We start from the raw sequence: 7,685 nt of genomic DNA on the forward strand, positions 1-7,685 counted from the left end.
CAGAAGCAGGCAGGGCTGCACATGGCAGACCTGTCACCCCCATGTCACAGTGCCACCACCCGGCAACACAGCAGTCACAGTGCCCCGGGGAAGGATAAAAGGCAGCATTGTCCATGTCCTGCTGCCAGAGCTGGCCTGGGGACAGCCCGAAGATATCCGAGAGGAAGTCCTCGGGGAGCCTGTGGAATTACTTGGAGGGTCTGAGGGAGGAAGGCAGGAGGCTGGATGAGGCTGCTGGAGAGGAGAAGAACCAGGAAGAGCTGGAGGTGCCCGAGGCTGTCAGGCCTTTTCATCTGGACAGCAGCGGCAAGACCAAGGGAAAGACTTCTTGAGGAGCACTGCAGAGTTCACCATCCTCATCCCCTACAGAGCCAGGGGTGGCAGCTGTAAGAAATGGGATGCAGAGCTGTTATCAGGGGTCCCAGTGCTTTGGAGCACCCAGTGGTGCCCTGCCACGCAGGGGAAGGATTCTTGCCCCCAAGGTCCATCAGATCGGGGCCTTTTGCCCCTCTTGGAAGCCCCTGAGGTGGCTCCAGGTTGAGGGAGAACAGGGCTTGGGCATCTCCTGGGATGCGTGACCAGCCTGTGGGAGGAGGAGGCAGGTCTTGCTCACATGCTCAGGGAGTAGCCGATCGCCAGTGCTGGGGTCAGGAAGGAATTTTCCCCCGGGGCATATTGGAACTGGTCCCCGGGGGTTTTTCGCCTTCCTCTGCAGCATTGAGCGTGACCACTTGTCAAGGATCCTCTGGTCCATTTTGGCAGGGTTACTGCCTGTTGCTCATGCACCACAAAGATGGCCTCTCATGCCTTGCAGCTGGGGGGAGGAAGGCTTTTTTCGCCCAGGATGGGCTAGCAAGTGTCCCTGGGGGTTTTTTGCCTTCTCTGCATCTTTGAGCATGGCCCCTTGTCAGGGTCCCTTTGGGCCATTTTGGCCAGGTAGCTGCTGCTCCTGCTCCACAAAGGTGGCCCTTGTGCCACACATCTGAGGGGAGGAAACTTTCTCTACTCCGAGTGTGGGCCCCAAGGGTGGTCCCCAGGGGTTGCTGCTTGTCCTGTGTCACCTTGAGCACAGCCCCTTGTCAGGGCTCCTCTGGGCCCTTTTGTCTTGGTTCTTGCCTGTGACTCTTGCACCTCCAAGGTGCCGCTCGTGCCCTGGCTCTCTCAGGCTCTCTCACCCATCACCAGTTTGAGGCAGGAGTGAGCTCTGCTCTTCCCTTGGCTCCATTTCGCTAGGTGTTCTCCTGTACAAAACAGCCCGTGCTTGGAAGGGCTCCAGGCTTGCTGCACCATCCGGAGCTGCCGCTTTCCAGCTCTCCCTGCCTGCAATACAAGAGCGGGGCAGGTGTGAGAGCCCTCTTCATGCATCACTGGCCAAGAAGCACAGTGGCAGAGAAAGTTTTGGAAGGCAAAAAGTGTGTCTTTGATCTGTGTCATACTCTGGAAAATACCTTGCAGTACCACACCTCCTCTTCTTCTTTGTGTGTGGTTGGTATTGATGCTCATTCTTCGAGTTCTCACTCCTCAGGAAATGGAGACGGCTTGGCCTGTATTCCTGCTGCTGCTTTCTGTGGCTCTGTGGCTTTCTTTTGCCAGACTTCAAGGGATGTTTTTTCGAGCTAAACTGAAGAATTGCATCTGCCTGCTCCTGGCTGCATGTGTGCATTGTGACTGCTTGTGGGCATCAGCTCTCAAACAGGTTCAGAAAAAAATAACATAAAATCATATCTTGTAACCTTTGTGATATTTGCCCTTGAAAGTGTTTTTGTAGCTAAAACCCCCCTGGCATTTCAGACAGATAAAACTCTCATAGTTATTTAACTCATCGTGAGTGTGATGAATAGGATAGGATAGGATAGGATAGTTCAGCTGGAAGGGACCTGCAGTGACCATCTAGTCCAAGTGCCTGACCACTTCAGGGATGACCAAAAGTTAAAGCATGTTATTAAGGGCATTGTTCAAATGCCTCTTCAATTCTGACTGGCATGGGGCATTGACCACCTCTCTAGGAAACCTGTTCCAGGGTCTGAGCACCCTCTTGGTAAAGAAATGTGTCCTCCTGTCGAGTCCAAACCTTCCCTGAAGGATGCAGCTTTGAACCATTCCCATGTATCCTGTCACTGGGTACCAGGAAGAAGAGCTCAGCACCTCCCTCTCCACTTCCCCTCCTCAGGAAGCTGTAGGGAGCAGTGAGGTCACCCCTCAGCCACCTTCTCTCCAGACTAGACAAACCCTGTGTCCTCAGCTGCTCCTCATAGGACATACCTGAAAGCCCCTTCCCCAGCTTTATTGTTCTCCTCTGGATGCACTGAAGTACCTTAACATCTTTTTTAAATCATGGGGCCCAATTTATGGGACCACATTCCCATACTGTGATGTCTCACAGCAAGGGAATGTAATTAGTACAACTATAGTGAATTATTTCACAATGTGTTACTTCAGCATGCATTTCCCTTGTGAAGGCCCTTTGCAAAGAGGAATGCAAAGGGCAGAATAATCAGTGGTGTAATTAGCAGGATTTTCAGCGGGATAATCAGCAGGATAATCACCTCTTTTGACCAGCTGTTTACGCTGTTTGATGCACCCCAGGATGCAGTTTCCCCTCTTGGCTGCCAGGGCACACCGCTGGCTCATGTTGAGCCTCCTGACAACCAGCACCCCCAGATCCCTTTCTGCAGGGCTGCTCTCCAGACACTCCTCTCCCAGTTTATACTTGTGCCTGGCCATCCCATGTGTAAAGTCCAGCAATGCTTGGTTGAACCTTGGATTGAATCTGCAGTCCTGGTTAAGGCTAAATGGAGATTTGAAAATAAGCCTTACTTAACCTTTACAGAGATTTTCGAATTGAGAAGAGTCTCTATGTTTCAGGCTGGCCTGGCTTAGTAAATTCTGCAGGTCAGTTGTGGCTGAGAAGCCCTCTGCCTGACAGATCGTCATTTGCTACCTTGGGGAATGAGACTTAAGATCATCCTCTTTGGCTGGTGTAGGTGCTGTCTCTGCCTATCTGAATATCATCTGTGGATCCTGCTGGCAGGTGACTATCTGCTCCAATACATTGTTTGGATCTTTTGGAACCTGATGCAAAGTATGAGTTTTGTGAGGCAGCAAGACAATGTGTAGGTAATGTGGCAATGAATGCTGGACATTATTTTGCTTAAGCCTTAATCTTCAAAGTCATGAGGATTCCTAGGGAATGAAAGATCTTGACCTGAATTTGCAGTGTCTGAGTTCCAAAGGGAAAACAAAATGTTGTGCTTGTTGGGAGGATAAGGCCAAGTAATGATTGCCATTACTTCTGAATACAGGAAGAATGAAGCTCTGTGGGTGCTTAGACAGAAACACCTGTTACCTTAATACCAAGAAGTACTTCAGGACATAGCAAAAGCTATTTAATTTTAGTTAAACAATCTGTGTTTCTGTGACTTTAACAGAACTTTGCAAGAATGAGCTGAGACCCCAAAATACCCCTGTGATAAGAAAAGCAGATTTTCTGCATAGTAGGAAATTTAAGGTACTGAGAGCTAGAGAGTACTAGAGGCTCTGGAGCACTAAGGCTCTAACAAACTCAGCAGAACATTTGGAAAGGAGACAAATAGTAATGGTGCATAATGGGCATATTCTGTCAACACCACCTGGTCCAAGATGCTCAAGGAACCGAGGTAGAAAATGCCATGGTTTGGATCCTGGGTGGTCACGGGCAGCATAGAGGCACTAATTTGCTTAGTGCTCACTGTGAGAGTTAACTCTGCTCTAAAGTGTCTGGAGCCACATTAATGTGATGCTGTACTTGGCTTTGAGAGATGTGCCTTATTGTATTGCCTATGCTTAGAGCCTTACTAATGCAATGACCTGATTGCTACGCTGGAGACAGCTTGAAACATGGGGCTGGAGATGTGCCGTTGTAAATTCTCCTGAGTATGCATATACAGACAAGACTACCAGATATGTTACTGGGGTTTTTTTTGGAACCCGCAGGGCTGGCACCAGTGTAGCTGGCATTATTCCATAAGATTTGCTATTCAGAGATATCTGAATTCTGTCTGAATCCTTCAAGGTGGAATATTTTTTCTTTGTAAGTTTTTATATCTAAGTGTAGATATAAACATGAGAGCAGTCTCTCTAATCACATTTTCATCACATTCTGAGGGAGACACCTGATTTTGGTCAGATTAACAGTCAGAAACACTCTCTAGTAATCATCAAATGACAGTCTCACTGTAGTCGTCGCTACAAAGTAGACATCTAAATGACAGAGGACATTAATCATGCTCCTAAGTGCCTTAGTCCTCTATTCTTCAGTGTCCTGTCTGCAAAGGGAATAATCTCAGAGGGGTGTTAAGAGGGTAAAAACACGAACCATCACAAGTTACTTAAAGGATACTGAGTACATAGAACATATTTACAGCATCTAATGATTCAAACCAACAACAATTAAAAAATCAATGGGAAATATATGAAGGGAGAATTTTCAGGATTCAGTCAATTTTGCTAATTGTTTTTCTTTGTTGTTATTGTTTGCTGTTATTTTTCTTTTCTTTACAGTTAGTCTTTTTAAAAAATAAACTGAGTAGAAGGGACAAATAAAGAGCCTATGCTGTTAAAGCACAGCCCTATGTATTTGAAAAATGCCATTGTGTTTCCTGTCTATGATTAACATTAGCATGGGTCTTTTGTCATTTTCATCCTCCCACTGCTCAGAGCAGCAGGAAAATGTAATTTTTGTCTGACAGTTTCAGTAGCATTAAAGATGTAGAATGACAACAGTGGAAGTTTTTTAGCACATAGCTGCTTAAAACTGAAATATGTTGACTGGTTTGGAAACAAACCGAACTGTTCCTGGGGAGTACACCAAGTGACTGCATACGTGTATCTACAGACAGTGAGTGGGGACACACAGGTGATTTCACTGGCAGAACTTCACTTTAAATCCTAGGAAGCTACGATACGTTTAATTGCACACCTCATGCAAACACCTCATCTTAGTCATTCAAAAACAATGGAAGAGAGCCTATTTCCATCATATATGTAAGAAATTACCTTTATTTCTCCCTTCCCTTTTAACAGGACTGTAACATAGCTGCAAGGGGATGTGCTGGTGTTTTCCAGCTGGGCTAATAGTTTGCATATACCCTGTGGAGACTGTCACTGTGTGTGTGATTGTGCGTGAATGGCATTGTTCAACATTTGATGCACACACACACTCTGTTCCAAACAGTCAGGTGTGTGCTGTGCTTGTTACTGCGAAGAAATCCCACTACTTTATCTGCGTGACAGCCATTGGAGGCATGTATGCCATTTCAGCATGTTTCATCCACTAGCAGGAACACAGAGCCAAGCGTAGAACCAAAATACTCAGGGGAGACGAACTGATACAAGTCTTGAAGCACGCCTGTGTCTGATCAGACTCCTATAACACTGTTACCTACAGATCTTGTGAGATAGAGCTGGAGGGGGCTGTTAGGATTTTTATATTCAGTCAACTGCTGTAAAAGCAAAGATATGTACTTTATCAGAACTGAACAAACAAGTGGGTTTTTTAGGAACTTGAATAGGAACCAGTTTTGAAGGTGAAGTCACATTAAATCATTTGTATTCCAAATGACTGGAAAAAGGCTTGGATTTGAGTAAGTTGTAGGAATGTAATTAAACTAAATATTCACTTCTAAATAAAATGATGGATGCAAAGTTACACATTGATTCTTAAGTGTCTTCACCACTTGCATGAATTTTAACCTTAGTGAAGAGAGAAGGGTAAAGGAGAAAGAGAAATAAAAATGCCAGAATAGTCTATGAAGTATCAAGAATTTTATTTTTTATATAAACAATTTATTATCGTTTTGGTTTACTCTGCAACATAGACTGTATAAAAAGGTACATTACTTTCTTTAAGGTCAATCATGTACTTTTTCAAAGGCATGAAGCTATTAAGCCAGCCAACTTTGGAAATGTAGTGTCTTGCTTTCTGTTTAGGAAATGGCGAGATGTCACTGTTGTTTGCTGGTTAGTCTTTTGGGACACCTCTAGTTGAAGATACTGGATACAGTTGTGGCAGGGTCATGGTCAGAGCCAGTAAAACTGAAGAAAGAGCAGGGATAAATTTTAGGGGAAATCCTGTTAGTCCTAATGGGACACTGTAATAGGAGTGTTTCATTCAGATTCGGGCTACCTGGGGTCAGTCTTCAGACCCAAAAGCCTCACTTGGGAAGGCTTGAGTTTGCTGGGTTTTGACAAAGAGAATAATTTCTGAGGAAGACTACTAATAATCGAGGTCACAGTTTATAGAAGTTTTATAGGGTCAGCATCTTAGAGAACAATGTACCTTTGCTGGAGTTGTGAATAAGTAGATTCCCATGAGCTTGAGTCTCTAAGGAGAGATATTTCCATAGAGTCTAATATTTATGAGGTGGTTGCAATGAATTTTCCTGTGAGCAATGAGTGACTCCCTGCTCTTTTGGACTCCAGGATTATTTTAAAGGGAAATGTTCTAACAGCAAATTTTACTCTTTTTAGAAACTAACCTGGTCATTAAAACTAGTTCTAAAAACCTTTGGAGAAACACCAGTACTTGACAACCATGTTGGCAGAATATTTGCAGACTCTCCATTTTTTTTATGTCTTTCAAAAATTTGATTTTACTAGCAAAACCAGCATAGTTTAGGAGTACTTTATTTAGCAGATTAGCAAAAATGGCAGTCCAAATTTAAAAACATCTTTGTAATAACTAAATCTCTAATACTTAATGCAAAATACTCTGATAAATCTACTTTTCCTGAAATGAAAGAAATGTCAATGAAGAAAGTCAAACCAATAAGTATAATTCTAGTCCTTCAATTGTGGTGATTGATTACTGGATCCTCTCCATCTGCATGCCATATATAATCGGAAATAATTATGAAATAGTGTTGAATAATTTTGATTTAACTGCAAAAAATGAAGGAAAATGGCTCTACCTCTGGCTAAATATAGTGAATTTGGCAGATTATAAGACTGAAAGATACAATGTTTTGTGTAATATGCAGTACTGCCAATTTATGCTGTAGGGTGGCAGTTTAGAAATAATAGAAATAAAGGACAGTAATAGGTCACAAATATTTCTGATACTGCAAAAGTATACTAATGAAACTGAAGGATTTTCCTGACGAAAACCCCATAATATTTGCTTAGATACATCAAGGATCCAGTAAGTAGTTTATGCCAGTTGAGGTTTGTATTAAAAATAAACAAAACCCAAGTCCTTGTAAAGGAATGAAGTTAGATGAGTGCTTGAATAAGCAAAGACCTAGATCTGCATCAACTTATGAATTTTCTGAAATATAAACAGTGTTTGATTTGAGTCTGTCAAATGTTTTTGCCATGCTGTGGATTACTACAATTAATAGTCCTAGTTTCCAGAAATTTTAAGAACATTAAATTCAGGAGAGTAAACACAGCTAATCAAATAAAATTTATAAAACAAAGAGCATCTTAAGTAATGTGGATTCCAGAGACCATAATGCAGTGAATTAAAACCCCCACATTGTTAAAAATTCCACATTTCTCATTTTGTGGTTATTTTTTTTCTTTTTTTTTTTTTTTCACAAATATCCCTTCTCACATTCTCCTAGTGTTATCTATTGTATTACAGTTTTAGCCTCTGAATGTCTGTTGATCTGAAGTGAAACCTGAAAACCAAAGGATCTGACTTCAGT

Source organism: Athene noctua, chromosome 2 (genome assembly GCF_965140245.1).
Source record: "Athene noctua chromosome 2, bAthNoc1.hap1.1, whole genome shotgun sequence".
Classification (NCBI taxonomy): Eukaryota; Metazoa; Chordata; class Aves; order Strigiformes; family Strigidae; genus Athene; species Athene noctua.